The 20,238-nt window shown below is 38.8% G+C and overlaps 2 pseudogenes; one reads left to right on the top strand and one right to left on the bottom strand.

Annotated features, from left to right (window-relative positions):
• The first annotated feature begins 752 nt into the window (after positions 1-752).
• LOC115686079 (UDP-glycosyltransferase 72E3-like) lies at positions 753-2,231 on the top strand (annotated as a pseudogene).
• A 5,711-nt stretch (positions 2,232-7,942) lies between these two features.
• LOC115683775 (cationic amino acid transporter 2, vacuolar-like) lies at positions 7,943-18,964 on the bottom strand (annotated as a pseudogene).
• Positions 18,965-20,238: the final 1,274 nt, after the last annotated feature.

Below are 20,238 nucleotides of genomic sequence, written 5' to 3'. Positions count from 1 at the left end.
GAGCCCCAAAACTTTTAAAAATTGCAATCAAATCCTAAAACTTGTCACAAAAGTGCAATCGAGTCCTAAAAAATTTTAGAAGTGCAATTAACTCCTTAAAATTTTTAAAAGTGTAACCAATGAAAGGACTTGATTTAACGAATTTGAGAAATTTTATGATTTGATTGCACATTTTGAAAGTTTTAGGACTTAATTGCACTTTCATGACAAGTTTTAGGACTTTAATTACACTTATCCTAAAAAGTATCATCCAATGATTCGTAAATTTAACTCAATTACTTCAAATTTGATTATTTATTTCCATTTTTTACACTTACCGAAGTTGAAGCGATGGTATCTAAGTTATTAATGCGCCCGAACCTAGATGTGCATGTTGCTAGGTCAATCAACTCTTCATAACCTCTTCATGCGTATTGTAGCATCCATGGGCATGTGCTCTCTTGCATCAATCCGTTGCATAATTTTTACTATTTCAAAATGACTTCAAAGCCTAAATTAGCGGTCAATGAATGTGAATGTGGTGTTCATACCAAGAAAGTCAACTGCTAATTGCTGAAAGAAAGTTTTCCTTACGCTCATAGAACAGAGCTAGCTAAATGATAGGTAAATAAAAATTACTCTATGTTCCCTTAAAGCATTACGGCATTTTTCTCTATAAATACCATATGAAACTCCCATGCAAGAACAGACCACAGCCGCTTCCCTCCTCTCTTCCAAAGACACAAACTGTCACCCATCACATTTGTGTAGCCATGGAAGTCGTCCCTACCAAAGCCCACGTAGCCCTCCTAGCCAGCCACGGCATGGGACACCTCAACCCGGTCCTCAAACTTGGCCAGCACTTCGCCGTCCACCACCGCTTCCTCGTCACCATCTTTGTTGTGACCACTGATGCTTCTGCCGCCCAGTCCCAGCTCCCCCACTACTCCTCCTACCAAGACCTCCTCAATATCGTCTTCCTCCCGCCAGTAGATGTCTCTCACCTAGTCACCGACTCAACGGCACTCATCTTGCAAATGGTCCTCATGATGCGTCATGCCATGCCGATCCTCCTGGTGGAGATTGCAGCATTGAAGCCACGCCCCTCAGCCCTCGTGGTCGACCTCTTCGGGACCGAGGCTTTCGAGATAGCTGACGATTTTGGCATGTTGAAGTACATGTTCAACACCAGCAGTGCATGGTTCCTTGCCCTAGCATTATGTTATCCACATCAAGACGAAACTAACATACACGACCATGTCTATCTCCACAAGCCGCTGAATATCCCAGGATGCGCGCCACTTGAGTACAAAGACACGATTGACCCGTACTTGTGACCAGATGACGGGGTCCTCCACGACGAGTATGCGAAAAGGGCGCTCAATATGGCAAAGGTTGATGGGATGCTGGTGAACTCATGGGAGTGTTTGGAGCCCAAGACGTTGAAAGCACTGAGAGATCCAAACTTGCTGGGACAGTTCAGCTCGGTCCCGGTCCACCCGATTGGTACATTGATTCGGTCGGTCAAACCGGTTGAAAATTCAGTCTCCACGAGCAAAATACTTGATTGGCTGGACGTGCAACCCGTCGGGTCCGTGCTTTACGTGTCGTTTGGCAGTGGCGGGACCCTATCAGCCAATCAACTCACCGAGCTGGCTTGGGGCTTGGATCTGAGCCAGCAGAGATTCGTTTGGGTGGTGCGGGCCCCGATCGAGAGCAGCACGTCCGGGTCGTATTTTCATCAGAAGAAGATGACGGAGGACGGGACGCCGGATTACCTCCCCGACGGTTTCTTGAGTAAGACCCGCAAGGTGGGCCTCGTGGTGGAGATGTGGGCTCCACAAACCGAGGTCCTAGCCCATGTGTCCGTCGGGGGATTCTTGTCGCACTGCGGATAAAACTCAACACTGGAGAGCGTGGTCAACAGGGTGCCCATCATATGCTGGCCGCTCTATGCCGAGCAGGGCATGAATGCAGCCATGCTTGCTGACGACCTCGGCGTGGCCATTCCATCGAGGGAGGCTGGGCCCGGGCGGGTGGTCGGGAGGGAGGTGATTGAGAAGATGATAAGGAGAGTGATGGAGAAGGATGAGGAGCCCGGGAAGTTGGTGAGGGCGAAGGTGCACGATCTCAGGTGCAGCAACCAAGCGGCTCTGGCTGAGGGCGGCTCGTCCCACAGCTCGCTCGAGCAAGTGGCTAAGGAGTGTGAAACGGGCCTAAGAGAAAGGGCAGTGGGGCTTAGTTCGGCTTGAAAGCCCATAAGATTAGATAGTTCACTTTACGAGCTCCTTTTGCATATGATCATTATAGGTTGATGGATGAATTTCCATCCATGAACACTTGATCTATTAAACTAAAACTGATGGTCTTGGGAGGGTGGGTAATTTGGGAAATAAAATGGCAATCTGCTAGAATATGTGTGGGTGACAGATGCATATTGTAAACCGTTGTAAAATTAAAATGACAATTATAGGTTTTGCAATATGAGGAGGGTATTTGATATGGGAAGTAAAGCTAAAGATGGCTCTTGTAAATTTCCTTAGAGCTATAAATACTAACTTAGCTTATAACCCAATGCAGTTTTGAAATTAGTCAGCACCTACTTTTGGTATTTCTACCATTAATTACCTGTTAGTAGGTTATGTTGGTAATAAAATTGAGGAATAGCTAGCACAAGGCCAAATGACTTGATCTTTTCACCCAAATGAAGATAAGCTAATGATTTAGGGTTATACTATATGCGGCATAAATTATAATGACTCAGTCACTAAATATTATTTTGCGTTGGTATTGTATGCTCTAATTTTTCTTTAATTAATCAAGTAGGTGAGATATAAGACTGAGCCAAAAATAAGAAAAGGAAAATTATATTACTAGACTCTAAGGGTTACAATAAAAGGGTATTCCAAACAATGCATTTGAGAAAGGAAGTAATCCAATCTAACAAGGAAATGAGCTATCCTAATATAACAAGGAAATTAACTATTCTAGAAAATAACGAAATATCAACTAATATACCTAATATCTAATAAAAGCTCGTGGAAGTAACATTGAGTTTGCATATAATGTCTTAGAATATTGTTGAGGCTTGAATATTAAAAACTTAATAGATACAAGAAGCAATGGCACAGAAGTGCGAACACTCCCACTTGGTGTGTAAGCCAACCGTTATACAAAATTGGACGTAAACAGTTGCGGTTGTTGTTGTTAGGCGCCAATACCATCAAAACTGTTGGCGAGATAAACTTCCCAAATCATGATTAGATTGGGAATCAAGGTCCACCGTGTAATAGTTGTATTTACTATAAAAATCCTAGGGTATGTTTAGCAACTATGATGTCCTCTTCTTTATTTATGGAGAATGAATATCCCCCAAGAGGTTAATAAATATAGGAATTTCTACCGTGGATGTAGGCTTCCAAGGAATTTTATCTTGGTCGACCAAACCACGTAAAACCTCTGTTCATCTTTTCTTCTCTGTCTTTTTCATCTTCATATTAATGCGTTATGTGGTATCAGAGTTGAAAGTCCTGAATTTAAATATTTCTAGACCTTATTTGCCTCCCCAATTAAATATGTCCACGCTTAGTACTAGGCAAAAAAAGACCAGACTAAGCGTAAGGATAAGTGTTAGAATAATTAAATATTAAACTACGCCTTCATTTAACAGCTTAAGTTTTTGGAACAGTTGGTTATGGTTCCACAAAATCTTACATTAATCAAATGCTTGAATTTAAATATTGCATACTAACAATGGGATTGAATACACCAATCACCCCTTTGAGTCTTTCTCAAAAGTCTAGGTATTGTACACTAGACTTCATGTGTTAAAACTCTCCAACAAAATGGGGTCGCAGAGACGAAAAGTCACCATCTCCTTGAGGTAAGCCGATCCCTTTTATTTCATGGAAACTTACCTCGACGTTTTTGGTCGGATGTCGTTCTAACAAGTTGCTATTTGATTAATCATCTTCCTAGTAAGGTATTGCAATACAAATCTCCTAAGGAAGTGCTCTTTGGCAAGTCGATTAATCTCTCTCATCTCTGTGTATTCGATAGTGTGTGCTACATTCACACTTCATCAGGGAGTAAATTAGATCCTTGTGCACACATATGCATTTTTTTGGGATATTCTAGTGTTAAAAAGGGTTATTAATGCTTTGATCCCTCCAACCTAAAAATGCTTATTTCTCAAGATGCTTCTTTTGATGAAACTCACATGTATTTTTCTTCTAGGGATCAAATTCAAGGGGAGAATGGTGATGACAATAGTAACAACTATGATTATAGTGGATTCGATATGGAATTTGCTCCCTTACCGGTTGTTTCTAATGATATGGTAATTGATGAGAACCAGAGAAATGGGAGAGACACTCTTGATCAACACATAGCTACTTTAGTTCTAGACCCTGTCTAGGAAATAGCTTCGTTCGTCAATCAACTCGAGCATCTCAGCCCTCAACTATAGATACAAACATTGAGCCTATCCCATACAGACTTATGTTTGTTATGATTACATCTCTCCAAAGTCTTGTACTTTCTTATCAACTATAGATACAAACATTACCCACCCATCGGTGGCCGCGTTGGTTTGCGCTCAGTTCCTTTCACGAGAGGTCTTGGGTTCAAACTCGCCCATCAGTGATTTAAGTGGGGGGTCGTGGCGGTGGGATGCTGTGCTAGCCTCCCTCGAGGACTAGTCGGGCATCACCGCTGGTTTGAGCCCTAGCTCGCCGGTCGCGCGGACACCTTGATTATCAAAAAAAAAAAAAACATTGAGCCTGCAAACTTTCTTAAGAAGCAACAATCAGCCGTGTGGTTAAGGCCATGGATGATGAACTCCAAGCTCTTGACAAAAATCAGACTTGGGATATTATTCCATCACCTATTGGAAAACGTTCTGTAGGCTATCAATGGGTTTATAAGATCAAGTACAAAAGTGAAAAGGCACAAAGCTAGATTGGTCGCCAAGGGAGACACCCAACCATACGGAGTAGACTACAAAAAAACATTTGCTTCTATAGTGAAGATGAATACTGTCAAAGTTCTCATGTCAATTGTTGTCATTTGTGGTTGGTTTATGTATCAAATGGATGTTAAGAATGCATTCCTTCATGGAGAGCTTGAAGAAGAAGTATACATGGACCTCCCTCCGAGTAACCCCTTAGAAAATCAAGGTTTTCTTTGCAAACTCAAGAAGGCAATCTATGGTCTCAAGTAGTCAACTTGAGCATGGTACGGAAAGTTGAGTACAACCCTCGTGACGTTTGGATTTAAGATCGGTAAGTTCAACCATTCTCTATCTGTAAAGAAAAATTGTAAATGAATTGTGGTAGTATTAATCTATGTTGATGATATTGTCATTACTGCTAATAATCTACAGGAGATTGAAATTCTCAAAAATTATTTGCGTGACAAGTTTGATATCAAGGATTTGGGTTGATTTCGATACTTCCATGGAATTGAAGTTGCCACTTCCAATAAAGGCTTATTTCTCTCTCAGAGAAAATATGCATTGGATTTGTTGAAGGAAACATGAAAATTGGGGGCCAAACCTGCAGAGTCTCCTATGGACTATGGGAACAGAGTGATAAAAAAATACTACTCCTCCCCAAAATTTTGGCCAACTTCAAAGATTAGTTGGTCGGCTAATTTATCTTACTATCACTCAACTAGACATTTCATATGTCGTTAGCTTTGTGACTCAATTTATGCATGCTCCTATTATGCATGCTCCTATCGAAGATCACATGGAGCTTGCCAACTGTATATTGAGGTATTTGAAGTCATGTTCAGGATGTGGCATTCTTATGAAGAAACATGGTCACATGGAGGTTGTAGGATATGTTGGTGTTCATTGAAAGGAGTTCCACCACCGGCTTTGTACTCTCTTAGGAGGTAATGTCGTTATGTGGAAAAGTAAAAAGCAAAGTGTGGTTGCTCATTCCAACGTTGAAGCAAAAAATGAAGCTATGGCATATGCCACATGTGAATTGATCTAGCTTCTCTTTCTATTGAGTGACTTGGGTCTTGAAGGACCTTGTGCTCCTATGAAGCTATTTTGTGATAAACAAGCAGCAACTCACATTGCATCAAATCCGGTCTTCCATAAAAGAACAAAACAAATAGAAGTTGATTATCATTTTGTTCGAGAGAAAGTTCAAGACAAAACTATCAAGACTCCTTATGTTCGAAGCGAAGAACAATTTGCTGATGTGTTTGCCAAACCCCTTTCTAAAGGAGTATTTCAACAAATGTTGGCCAAGTTGACCTCAAAAGTCATCTTCGCCCCAACTTGGAGGGGTAGTGTTGGCGAAATAAACTTGTCAAATCATGATAAGATTGAGAATCAAGGTCCAATGTGTAATAGCTGTATATAGCATAAAAATCATAGGCTATGCTTAGCAACTATGATGTACTTTTCTTTATTTAAGGAGAATGAATCTCCCCAAGAAGCTAAGAAATATGGGGATTTCTACTATGAATGTAGGCTTCCGAGGAATTTTTTCTTGGTCGACTGAATCACGTAAAAACTTCGTTAATCTTTTCTTCTCTTTGTCTCTTTCATCTTCATGTTAATGTGTAATAAAAAGTTTTACCAACTATTGGTTAACTTGGGTAGCGCCACATTGCCAATGTCATTAAAAGTTTCACTAACTCTTAGCTAACTCGGGCATCACCGCAATGGATGTGGTTTATTTTATTTAGAAGGTGTCGGTTTTACACTACCAATTGCATGTAAGCCCAAGGCTTACAAGAAAACAAACGAAACATGGATTTAACCATGTCAACACAGAATGTGGGCATGACCATATCGATAAAGAACAAGGGAAATGTTGAACCAAGGAGAGTGCACACATTGCCATAAGATCACATTGCCAGAACACCATCGGACGAGACGAACAACTTTAAGGATTGACGTCAGGGATATTAGTAATAACCGAATAAGAGAATGACACCGGAGTTGAGGTGTGCTTCCGGTGTGCATTTGGTACGATGTGCACCCGATGCACTCACAATTTGCTAAGGATCACCTAGCTCAAATACAAGTTAGATTTGAAAATAAGAAAATGATTATTGTATTACTTGACTCCATAATGTGTTACACTTAAGGGGTATTTATACCCCAGCAAAGTGTGCAAGAAGAAATAATCTAACCTTATAAGGATATTAACTAATTTCATCTAATAAGGAAACTAGCTATCCTAGGCAATACACTACAAAAAAACGCCGGATTAGCGACGATTTTTGTGACGAAAAAAAAGGCAAAATCCGTCGCAAATCGCATTTGCGACGAAAAATTTTAATTTCCGTCGCAAAATTCGTCGCAAATTAGCCACGAACACTATCCGTCGCAAAATTCGTCGCAAATAATTCGTCGCAAATTTCGTCGCAAAATTCGTCGCAAATTTCGTCGCAAATTTAGTCGCATATTTCGTCGCAAGTTTCGTCGCAAAATTCGTCGCAAGTTTCGTCACAAAATTCGTCGCAAATAATTCGCCGCAAATTATCCACGAACTTTATTCGTCGCAAAATTTGTCACGAAATTCGTCGCAAAATCTGTCGCAAAATTTATCGCAAAATTCGTCGCAAAATTCGTTGCAAAATTCGTCGCAAAATTAGCCACGAACTGTTCGTCGCAAAATGTATTCGTCGCAAATTAACCACGAACTGTAATGGTCGCAAAATTCGTGGCTTTTATTCGTCGCTAATTTACCGCAAATTTTTTTTTTGGTCAGTAATTTGCCACGAACGTCGCTAATTTGCCACAAATTTTTTTTTTTTGTCAGTAATTTGCGATGAACTTATTCGTGGCAAAATTCGTCGTTAATTTGCCGCAAAAAATTTTGACTTTTGCCACGAACATTGTTCCGATATGAATTTAGCGACGAATTTTTATTAATTTTTTAGTGACGAACTCTGCGACAAATATTATTTAGGGACGATTTCGATTTTAAATCTATTAACAGCAAAATTAATTTCTAGAATTTATATTTAACATTGATTAAGCACTTAATAACATCAAAATATTATAATAATATGAAAATGAAATACATTCATCTATATTTTCTACAAAAATGATAAATATTTTTCTTTATAGAACACATAATGAGAGAATAAATAATCTTGCATATTAAAGCACCTACTTAAGCAACCTCAAGGTGGCAATTCTTTCCAGGGCAGGAACATATTGTGCCAACTGCACTTCTGGCACAGAAGAAGCTGAAGCAAAGCTTATCCCCGATAGATATGAAAAGATCCTTCCAATCTTGCGCCTGGTCTGCTTTCTCCTATAAGGTTTGCATGAAGTGCTTCATCACCTCCTCCAAAGAAGTGACATTCACTTGTTGACATACAATGCAATACTGAATCAGACCATCCTTGGCAAATCTCCCCCTCCGCACATCAACACATAATAACTAACCTGACTGCCAAACAAAATATATCTACTGTTTAATATTCTTAATTAAAACCATAAAACTCCCAAAAGCAAGGAAAACTCAAAGTCCCACAAACTCAGAGAAGAAAGTGATATACCTACATTGCCAAAATATCACATCCAAAATTAAAAGGATTGCACTTACAGAGCACATCAGTGTGGACCAGAGAGCAGTAATAGCTCCAGCTGTGATTATGTACCTGCAACGAAATAAGCAAGCATCACAAACAAAATTCTGAGTGCACATCCGTCATCCCCAACAAAAGGAGAAGCTGCCACAACCACTTTGATACAAATTATACACTTACACTGCCCAATGCATCCCATGGCTTGCAAATGCAGAGGAGATGGAGGTGTCAGGGTCCATTGCAAAGTAAGGCACAAGACCAACAATCACAATAGATACTAGCTCGCAAAGGCACTTTCCGCATCAAATAAATCTACAAGAGGGATTACCTCCTTAATTCCCACACATAACAGCCCAGTAACGACAATTACTAGAACTGCAGCACATGGGTCTACCACTATATCAAGCCCAGGGATATACTGACGAGCTAAAAACGCAGGAAGACTGTCCCCTCCACCAAAGAGCAATGCCTAGAAAAAATCGATCTCAAAGTCAAATATAAAAGCACCGACATTTAAAAATAAAAACCAAGAAATCTTTCCTTATGGAAGTACTTTGCGGTTAGCAAAATACAATGCTGGAATGTGCTAAAATAACTCGTAATCCTTAACTATCCAAAGTGGAATCCATCAAGCTACCAACACCACAAAATCTTAAAAGAAAATAAACCTCATCTCAGAAGAAACGCAGTCTAAACTATGAACGAAAAAGGACACAAAGCCACCCTATCTGAACTTGCTAGGAAATCCTGCAAAACTCATTGATTCATGACAAAATCCTAACCAGGTTAGGAGATATGGCACGAGCTACAGCTGAGCCACCAATTGTGTATTCCAGTATCAGCGCCCAACCAATCAGCCAAGCAACACTGTCAAGCAAAAAGCCATGTTGAGATGATGGTTCAAACAAACAATAGAACTCTTAAAAAGGTGGATGCAAGTCTAGTTGTCTAATTCAATTTCAACACAGTCAAAGCCAACTCATACAAACGCAAGCAGTCGAGATTAGAAGGAAAAAATGTTGATCATCATAATTCAGGAAGGGTGAAAAGAGAAATTACTAATCAAACACAGCCTCGATTAAAGATTGTCCGCGACCTGAATAATTCTCAAAAAAGTTCTACAAAGTATTACCCTTCTCCAACACATATGTATGAATAATGATACGCGCTCCCAGCAGATGGACAACGGCTTGCAAGCTCCGCATAACAGAAGGCTGAAAGAGCTGCTGCAATTCCAGTTATCAGGAACGAGAAGGTGAGAGCCGGTCCGGAATGCTCTCTAGCAACTGTCCCAACAAGAATGTAAACTCCAGCTCCGATCGTAGGTCCAACCCCTTACCAAACCATAAAGTCCAAAGTAAGCTACTGAGACCTTCGATAATAAATAGGAATGATGCAAAAGAATAAGCCAAATAATTACATAAGAGGCGCGTCATGTACAGGGAAAATAATACAGTCAATGCTAAGTTCAGTGACTTTTAAACTGAAAAAAGAACCAAAGACCAGAAATTGCCAATCGTGAATGAAAAAGAAAGAGTAAATCGGTCCACGAAGAAGATATTTGAAGAGCAAATCATCTTCAAGCGCAAAGAGCACCATGAAACGAACTCCAAAAACTTCATCAATCAGGGAATGTCAAGTTCGATCAGCCTCATCTCAAAAAAAAACAAAAGCTTCCAAGTTCCAACGGCCAATAGGGAACATTGTAACGCGAGCAACAAACAATTTTGCCATCAGCAACACCATCGACCACACAAAAAGAGGCCAAAGAACCAAACCACAGATCCACCCACACGAACAAAACCACAAAAAAGGAAAAAGGGGAAGAACTTCAGTTCGATTCAGCAATTACCAATGGCGATAAGGTGAAGAACGGACAGCTCCTTGGCCAATTGATGACGACCGCCCCCGCCGGACTTGGCGCCAGACAAATCCTCAAATCCCCCCCCAACACGAAAGGGCCACGAATCGAAAGCTCCTTATATACACAACGGACTCAACAGCAAAAACCAAAAAACAAAAAGGAGAATCAAACGACGCCGCCACCCCCCCCAACCCCCTCCTCGGCGTATCCGCGGCCTCTAGGGCTCCGGAGGCCACGGGCGAGGAGGAGTCGCGGGAGGAAGCGCGGGGGGGAAGGGGGTACCGAAAACCCTAGCGAGCGCGAGAGGTCTGGGGGTGTGGGGGAGAGGGAAGAAGGAGAAGCGAGAAGGAGAATGAGAAGCGGAAGCGGAGAGAGAGAAACGAAAGAGAGAGAGAGAATGGGGGAGAGGGCGGGCAAATTGGGAGTAAGGGCGGGGAACTCGAAATTTGCGACGGACAAAAACGTCCGTCGCAAATTAGTGACGGACAAAGAAGTCCATCGCAACCCGTCGCACATTTGCGACGGACTTCTTTGTCCGTCGTAAATTTGCGACGGACATATTTTTTCCGTCGCAAATTTGCGACGGACTTATTTTTTCCGTCGCAAATTTGAGACGGACTTATTTTTCCGTCACAAATTTGCGACTGATTTTGCGACGGATTCCAAAAATAAAGGGCATTTTCCAAATCCGTCACAAATTTGCGACGGAAATGTTTATACCGACCAATTTTTCGAATCCGTCGCTAATTCCGTCGGAACCTTGAGTAGATATGCTTCTTACAATTATATATTTGGTTTAATTTATATTTTCGTTTTATCTTCTATTATGTTCTAATTTTCTTTGTTAGGGCTACGATGTAGCCTAACCAAGATGATATGAGTTTCATATTTTTTTATGTTTTGCAAATGATTTCATTCATGTGAGTTATATATTATTGTGCTTATTCCTTTAAGTGATTGACCACCATTTGAATGATCTAATGTGCATATTTGAGACCAAGAAGTGATAATATGCAATTACTCCTTATAATATATAACCATGAATTAAATGTGAATAGAAATATATTATGTTTGGAAAAGGAAAATTTTTTCTCAAACTGACATACGAAATTGAGGTTGAGTACTTGAGAAACTTCTTAGCAAATGTTCCTTTGGAAATGAAACCTACACCTTATGTGTCTAAGCATTGTAATTGCCAAGAGGCAGTAACCATTATAAAGAATGAAACTTCCAATGGTAAAAGAGACACATCCGGTTGAAACATGATGTCATAAAGAAATTGCTTAAAAATGGAAATATATCCATTCATTATGTAAAGTGGGAAGTGATTTTGGCCAATCCTTCGACTATACATCAAGGGAAATAGGACAAGCCAATTGAAGAAAATCGACAGTGATGGTAACCCAACCAATGTGATTGGCGATTCCATGAATTAAGTTCATTTGGGTAATAACAGGTCACTTGTTGATATGTGATACACTATTAAAATTTTTTGTCCTTCCTAAGGTGAGAATAGTGCAAGACTACAAAGAAAAAGAGGTTGAGCTAAGCTCTTCATGAAATTTCATGGTCATTATTGGTGGTGTATAAAACTGCAGAATACACTTGACAGAATCACCTATATTAGTGTGGAGTGAGGCCATTCCTATGAGAAGTATTGGCAATAATCTTTAGAGTACTTATGAATAAACCAAACACGTTCATGGCCTATTAGCACAAAACTGCATTGAACAACAAACCTTGTGGGAGTGTAATGTGATTGGTGGAAATTATGATTCTGAGAAGGAAATTCTTGGTTCATAGAAGTTTCGAACTTCATTAATGATTTCATGAATTATATTTCATTCTTTCTTGAGCTGGTTCATAGCCTAACAAGCACCAGTTCCGATGCATTACTTTCCAATAACCAAGCATTTTTTATTTCTTTTTGGGTTAATACCACAAAAACCCCAAACTGATATACATGTGCCAAATTTATCCAAAACTAATTTGTTAACCATAAAAAACCCTAAACTACATCTATGACAAATTAACCCTAAACTAATTTTTTTACCACAAAAAATTCCAAATAGGTACACTTGTAACAAATTTACCTTTTGTTAAATTGAATTAATACCATGAAAAATTACAAACTGGTAAATCTGTGACAAATAGAGGGGTGAAACTTTAAACTGATACACCCGTCAACTGTCACGTGTCATTTAACTCAACAATTTGACAATAAAAGTCAATGAGGGTTTTTGGTGGTAAAAAAATTAGTTTAGGGTAAATTTGTCACAAGTATACAAGTTTGAGGTTTTTTGTGGTATTAACCTTTTCTTTTATCATTTCAAAACATTTTGAAATATATGGGGATTGTTATATATTGAAAGCTATTTATTTTTGTAACGTTTTTTTACTGTCATGAATTTGTAATTGTGTTTGTCGACTATGAATCTATAATGGTTTTGTAACGTTTTATAATAGTTTATCAACGGTTTTGTAATAGTCTTGACTGTTATTAATTTGAGATCGATTTGTAACGCTTTTCAATTAAATGCAAGAATTGATGATGGGAAACCACTCTCTTTCTTTTTCCTATAAATTGTTACTTTTTCATATTATCTAACATTTTTCCCACAAGGACTCCACGGGCCAATGCTGACATGTTGATGACGTCAGCGATCACAAGCTTCTGGCACGTGAGAGCGCATGACGGCACTTGGACCCCTGATGCAGTGGCGTGTGTTGGCATTTGATTGCACGTGGGGCGGCCGAACACAACAAAGTTTCAAGATCCAACTCGTCTAAGGGTTGCGAGTCTGATGGTGATATTGGTTTTTCCAAAGATCTGAGAAAATTGTCCCAGCAACACCTGAGAACGACAGGCTAGGTGGAAAACAAACACCAGTACAGTTGACATCGCTTTGACCACCGTGGAGAAAAATCAAATGGGTGCTCCTCAGACAACAAGAGTTCTGATATTATGTTAGAATATCAAACCTAAAAGCTCCTCCTTGAAACGACACTTTCGGTTTCTCTGAATGCCTGTAGGTCAGCTGGCTGGATGCAAGTAAGCTCAAACCTTCGCTTTGCGCACCGTTCTCCTTTAGATAGCCACTTACCTGCATTTTTTGCAAACCTCAGCTTTACACTCTATTGGCTTATGTGGTACCAATCAATTTGGATGACAAGTGTTGAATTTTGGTTCATATTTTTGAAGAAAAATATTTTGATCTCAGGATGTGCAGGTTGGGTTTCAGCCCAACAAGCCCACTCCAGAGTAGACAATTGAAAAAATTTGCTTTTATAGGATCTACGAACGCGACACAGCAATTTCCGTAATGCAAGGGGTCGAACCAGTTTCATGTCAATGAAAACATGGCGCATGGAGGCCAAGATTGGAGACTTGGAATAGTTAGAGATGACAATTGTTATGTTCATACTTAGAACTCACAACATATCAAACTTGTTATATTGTATTTGACAGTGTTTTGACTTGTTATCTTGAAAAGAAGATTGATGAAACACAGTCTAAGCGGCTTTAATTAGACAGGTTTATCAAGATATATGGAGAATCTGCGTGTGAAATGAGCGTGGCAGAATTCGGCATGATCGTATCATTACCTTATACTCTTTGTTAAATATGTTTCAATTCCACTGTATAGGCCCATCAAATCAGATTAATTTGCTCAAAACTCCTAGCGAACCACTTGTCCAAACACAAGGGCAACTTGTTTTCCTTTTGTTTTAGTAACATTGAAAGCCCGTATCTCTTGAAATATCCTCATAACCCCGTGGAATAATGGCAATTATCCCATCTAACGTTCATCAGGTCATTATCAGGATATGAGGCCCTCGAGATTGACTTTGTAGGGAAAAAGTCGGGGAAGAAATCGACCAACTTTTAGATGCACAACAAAATATTACCCACGGATATAGATTGAATCACCAGCAAATGATGGACGAATCTACGACTTCACAATGGTCCGAATATAATTACAAGCAAATGATGGAATATATTGCATTGTATTTTCTCTCTTATTAGGAAGTTATTTTTTTTAAACTTCCCTCAACAGATAACCAATAACACCTCCTCAAAGAGTGCATCTCAAACACACCCCATCATGAGCGAAACGGTGCCATTTAACATACTCAAGAGAAGTTACCTTGATTGCAACTTTAATAAACGATCACTCTTCCTTATACGGTTTGATGTTGAGTTTTAACAAACTTGAACGATTCTTTGAAAATTTAATAGACAATCAAAATTACTCAAAGGGTCATAGACGAGACAATAAGCTGAAGAAGAGCCTATGTATGAGGATCTAATAATCAAGATCATGCCGAGAGAAAATAATGTGAAGCGGCTTCATTTTGGCCAAGTGTACAAATCATCAAATCCCCATTTCAAATCCAACTTCAACTGCTCGGTTATCAAATTTGAGTAGTGAGCAATAGTTGACTCCAAACTCAATCGTTCATTTCTCCATCTAGTGATGCAACTTCGAGAGCCTGTGCAATGGACCTTTTGCTAGTCTCTTCAATTTTTTGCCCTCAACTTTCAATTGTCTTAAGAATTGTCCCACAGTTGCTATTTTCTACGAAGTTCATATTTACCATAAGATTCCTCTCGAATATTTATACATAATCAAAAAAAGATCGCCCACATAAATGTCGAAGTGATGAGTTGCGCGCTCCCCAACGGGATTCCTTGGAACGTTTTGAAGTTTAGAGTCCCTTAGAACGTTTTGAAGTATAGAGTCAATATTGATCGTGCTAACGGGGAATTCATTAAACTTAGCCCAACCACTTCAAATCTGGTCAAATTCTTTAGTTTATTTCCCTTTTTTTAACCATTGCGAACGTTAAGACAACGTGATCTTTATTATTAATGCACCCGAATCCTAGATGCGAATATTGTCGGGGTCAAACAACTCTGCATTAACCTCTCCATGCTCTAGTGTAGCACCCATAGCCATGTGCTCTCTTGCATCTTGCATCATCTGTTGCATGATTTTGTTTGTGTCAAAATGACACCAAACCCTAAATCAGCGGTTTAGAAAAAGGTAAAATGTGGCGATGATAGCAAGGAAGTCAACTTGCCTGAGCACAATTTATTTACACCTCAGCTGGTACTCGGGTGCCTGGTTCGTGCATGCCTGCCTATCTCAGGGTGCAGCAACAATCGAAGGTGAAGTCGCTCTTGGAAAAGCGTGCTCCAATCACATTTTTCATTCTATATTCTAAGTTATCTCCTTCGATAGCATCATGCGTTATGATCCTGTTAAATAATCTGCCGTAATCATAGAAACATATAAAAATCAACTTTTCGGGGTGATTGGAATTTCATTTCACATATAGAGTGGAACTTTTCTACTTGTAATTTTTTAAGAGTTAATATCACGGAAAATCTTAAATTAGTACATTTGTGACAAATTTACTCCAAATTAATTTTTTGACCACTAAAAATTATAAACTGATACACCATAGTTTTCGTGAAATTTTACCCTAAAATTGCTGAACTGAATGATACGCGACAGTTGACGGATGTACCAGTTTAGGATTTGTTTACCGGTATGTGATTTTTCGTGGTATTAATTCAATTTAACGGAGGGTAAATTTGTCATAAGTATATCAGTTTGGGATTTTTGATAGTTAAAATATTAATTTGGGATAGAATTATCATAAATGTACCAGTTTGAGATTTTTAGGGGTCAAAAAAATTTATTTGGGATAAATTTGTGACAGGTATACCTGTTTGAGATAGGGAATAGTGTTTGAACAGCTTACCATTGTTCAAATTTTTCCATTTTCATTAATTGTTGCAAACATTAAAATTAGTGATTTTATTAGAGATTAAAGACATATAACAAATCGGTGGTAATAGTCAACACCTCGGGATGCTTCGAACGGCTGGAAATACGTGCGCGTCGCAAATTGCCACCTATTACCGTTTAATATTAAGCTGATGTTTTTTTTCTTGTGGGTGTTCGTGTAAAAACAGTTTTTTTAACTTCTTTTTTAATTTGATTAGTGTACGTTGGGACTTGCAAAGCCCTGGATTTTGTGCTGGCGTTCGTATTGTAACTTCACTGGGTACTATGATTAATATCACCAAAAATCTCAAATTGCTACATTTTTAATAAATTTACCTTAAATTAATTTTTTGGCTATCAAAAACCTTAAAATGGTACACATGTGATAATTTTACCTTCAGTTAGTTTCCGTTAAATATGGGTTAGTATCACAAAAAACTCCAAACTGGTAAGTGATAATTTTACCCGAACTAATTTTTTTATTACGAAAAACCGCAAACTGGTACGCTTGTGACAATTTTACCCATAATTAATTTTTTGACAATCAAAAATTTCAAACTAGTACACTTGCGACAATTTTACCCTAAACTAATTTTTTGACCACTAAAAACCCTAAACTGATATATTTGTGACAAATTTACCCTCCATTAGTGTTCGTTAATTTGATTAATATCACGAAAAATTACAAATTGGTAAACTTGTAATAAACAAAGGGGTAAATCCCTAAACTGGTACACCTGTCAACTACCACATGTCATTAAACTTAGCAATTTGATAGTAAAATTTAATGGAAACTAACGGAAGGTAAATTTGTCACACGTGTACCAGTTTAAAGTTTTTTGTGGTCAAAAAATTAGTTCGGGGTAAAATTATCACAAGTGTACCAATGTAGGATTTTTTGTGGTAAAAAAAATAGTTTTGGGTAAAATTGTCACAGGTGTACCAGTTCGGGATTTTTTGTGGTCAAAAAAATAGTTTTGGGTAAATTTGTTACAAGTGTATCAGTTTAGAGTTTTTTGTGGTATTAACCCGTTAAATTTTACCGTCAAAATTCTGAGTTGGATGATACGTGGCAGTTAACGAGTGTACCAATTTGGGGTTTTATCCTCCGTTTGTTATATATGTACCAATTTGTGATTTTTCGCGGTATTAATCTAATTTAACTGAGGGTAAATTTGCCACAAATGTATCAGTTTGGGGTTTTTGGTGGTCAAAAAATTAGTTTAGGATAAATTTATCACATGTGTACCAGTTTAGGATTTTTCGTGATATTAACCCTATTAAAAACTTGGAAGTCTATCTTCTGTTTAGTTGCGTGACCTTTCTAGAACCTCACTTTTTACATTCGATTATAATTGGAAGACGTCGTATTTGTAATCAGCTTGAACTAGCATAACCCTGATAAATTAACTGCCATGCTTACGTTTTTCCGTTTTCATTATATTAAGCGTCGCACTATGTCACCAAATGAAAATCCCGTTTTAGAGAAGGATGGTCACGACGGAAATGTCCTATTATCATCAGTTATTTTTCTTCACAGCACAGCTCACGTAAAAGGTATCCCCTTTTATCCTGAACTCTGATGTAAGTCTCGAAAGGAAACGATAGCCGGCGTAAATTAATTAATTTTTGCATGCAACGCAATATGTCATGTTAGGCGGCTACACATAACGAATATATCGACTACTTTTGCTCTAACTGTGGTTGGAGAAATATAATATTTGGAAGATCTCGTCATGCTCACATAATCATACATCATACGCATACTCGTGAATCAATTTCTTATTTTACGCCGATGCCGAGTTAACAATTGTATTATGGCCAGCAATTGCAAACCCTAGAACAAGGCACATGCCATTTGTTTCCTCTTGCACATGTGTCATTGTCAAATAGCACGTTATCTATCTAGTTGAGATGGGTAGCCGGATCATGTAGCTTTCAGAGAACATTACTTAATTGCTTGATTAAGTCTAGAGTTTAGTGGTACTCAATCAAGTAGACGCTTATGAAATTCATTTGGGTTTCAAGCTAATGTCATTATGTTTGGACATCTACTAGATTGGCACTGATGTGCTGTCTGACATGATAGAAAGCCATGTGCGAGGCTCGTTTGACTAGCAAAAAAAAACAAGTTGGTGAGGTCATGGACAATTTGTCTATCGATTAGCTCATCCTAATAAAGTGGACGACAAAGAGTACCTCTAATAGACAGCGGTCAAAAAAATACCTGCCTTTTATTCGTAAGGGTGAAATTTGTTAATGCTCCCCTCTTTTCGCGAAAAATATCACGTTTTTGGTTAATATTTTTTAAGAAATCATTTTCCTTGAAAATAACACGATTTTTCGATGTTCGGCTGCAATCTGAAAAAGATCTGGAAAATATTTTCTGCTGTTTGGTATGTAAAATCGGATTTGATTTTCCTCTGTACACTACTTTTAATAATTTTTTATTTTTATTTTTTAAAAATCAAAATTTTAATTAATTTTTCTTTTTCTTTTTCTTTTTCTTTCTCTTTTTCCCTCTTCTTCAGCTGGTTGCTAGCCACTGCGTAGGCCGACAACCGGCCACAGGCAAGCTTGAGGCTCGCCAGAGGGGCGGCAAGGCTTGAGCTCGCCAAATTTTGTTGAGCCAAGCCTCACCAGCCTCAGGCAAGGATCTAGATTCGACGAGATCGAGCTCGCTGACCTCTGGCGAGGCCTTGAGCCTCGCCGCCCTCTGGCAAGCTCGAGCTTTCCTGTGGCCGGTCGCCAGCATTCGCCGTAGCCAGCGACCGGCCGAAGAAGAAGAAAAAAGAAAAAGGAAAAAAAGAAGAAGAAAAACAAAGAAATAATTAAAAATTAGAATTTAAAAAAGAAAATTAAAAAAAAAATTAAAATGAATGGTGAAAGAAGGTGGAGGGAAAGAGGAAATCATTTTCCTCACTTTTGAAGGTATTTTTTTTTATGGAGGGAAAATGTTTTCCTTAACTAGTTTATTTTCCTCGAACCAAATGCCGGAAAATTCGGAAAACATTTTCCTGGAAGTTGTTTTTCATGAAACGAGCGGAGTCTATGTTCGACGGGTTTCTATCGGCTCACCAAGGACTAGAATGCATCCTCCGTGAGTGTCGGCAACAACTTGGCCGACTCAAGTTAAAAAACCTTCAAGTGTTCGTGGACATTACTTCCAGCCACCGTGAAGAAGATAGCGACTCACGGGTTTAAGATATCCTGCTCGGATACCAACGGCAATGAGGAGCAAGTTCTCAAGTAAATCTAGTCAAAAGCAGATCCGGTGTATGAAAAGTTTAACTCCTAGTCAGCCTTCACTTGAATGTACAATTAACAAAAAACAACACATATTATCCTTTACGTTTGAATTCATGCAGCTCGATAAATGTAAAGAAACTCTCTGTATCTGTGCAATTCCCTTGAAAGTGCCCTAACCCAACTCTTCCTCTCCATGCTATTTAGGTGCAGGCTCTTGGAATGGAAGAGCCGAACGAAAGAGATCTTCTCTTCTTCTTTCTGGAAAGTCGGGCGAAAGAGTTGACTTCGTTGCTGTATGATGTTGCGATTAGCAATCCTGCATGGCATGCAAATGTTAATAAATGCAGAAGTCCACTTCCTCCTGTTACCATCCACAACTATTTATTAGTGATTAATGGAGCTTGGTTTTTTTTCTTTTTTTGCCAGAGCGTTTTAGATTTGCCCGAACTAGCTCATTGTCTCGTTAAGAAAGATTATTCTGTGCTGTAAAAAGAAAAAAAAAAAACAGGAAGATTATACAAACTCGCTTCTGTTCTGTACCAGCTCGAACTTGCTCATCTTCTGTCGTGCATCTATCCAGTTTGTATATGTCTTCATTTGATTATAATACATGGAGCAGTGATAGCAGTTCATAAACTCAGTATCGGTTTTTCAAATTTTGACGAAAACCTGCATGATCTCTATCTTTTATTCAATTATTAGTTCTCACTTTTGTGCACTGCGCGCGTTCTATATCATAGTTTTTTTCTGTAAAAGAAGATAGACGCAGAAAGAAGCACG

The sequence above is a fragment of the Syzygium oleosum genome, unplaced genomic scaffold (assembly GCF_021117445.2).
Source record: "Syzygium oleosum isolate NSW1041296 unplaced genomic scaffold, Sole_v2.1 Sole_v2.08, whole genome shotgun sequence".
Classification (NCBI taxonomy): Eukaryota; Viridiplantae; Streptophyta; class Magnoliopsida; order Myrtales; family Myrtaceae; genus Syzygium; species Syzygium oleosum.
Note: the sequence above shows the minus strand (reverse complement) of the source record. Positions and strands in the feature narration are given on the sequence as shown.